The following is a 513-nucleotide window of genomic DNA, read 5'->3' on the forward strand; positions in this document are numbered from 1 at the left end:
TATTAACAGGATCTCCAATTTTGATCTGGATCGTCATTTTTATGATGTTCTAAAAAGCGAACGCCCCCCCCCCGGGCGTACGCTCATGAAAGTGATGAAGAAAGTGGATGGCCCCTTCAGGAATCCTCCAGTGCAGTCATCTCCTTCCGATGTATTTTACCGGTGCGGATCAGAGCGGATATCCGGTGCGTCCTGACGTCACGCCTGGGACGATGATATCCACCAGCTGGCGTCAGTGATAAGATCGATGTCTTCTCTGACATTTCTCGGTGTTACGCGCACACTGGGTGGTCTAAGGCCTTTGAAAATAGATTCGGGTAAACTTCAAATGCATCAGAATATCCGAAATGTGAAGTTTATCTGCTGTTGAAAAAGCTGAGGATCGGTTTATAAATGGAGTTGTTTATCTTGCAAGGATTCCACGGTGGTTTTGAGGTTTGATACTTCTTTTTGTTTGTTTCTTTACCTGTTGTATAGAGACTTAAATCATCAATATTATTTCATGATGTAATC

The 513-nt window shown here is 43.5% G+C and overlaps 1 protein-coding gene across 1 annotated transcript in view; it reads left to right on the forward strand.

Moving 5' to 3' along the window:
- Positions 1–513, forward strand: part of LOC119592943 (protein trapped in endoderm-1-like) — a 24,501-nt gene that overhangs the window by 14,929 nt on the left and 9,059 nt on the right. The window lies entirely within an intron of this gene.

Source organism: Penaeus monodon, chromosome 31 (genome assembly GCF_015228065.2).
Source record: "Penaeus monodon isolate SGIC_2016 chromosome 31, NSTDA_Pmon_1, whole genome shotgun sequence".
NCBI classification, from domain to species: domain Eukaryota; kingdom Metazoa; phylum Arthropoda; class Malacostraca; order Decapoda; family Penaeidae; genus Penaeus; species Penaeus monodon.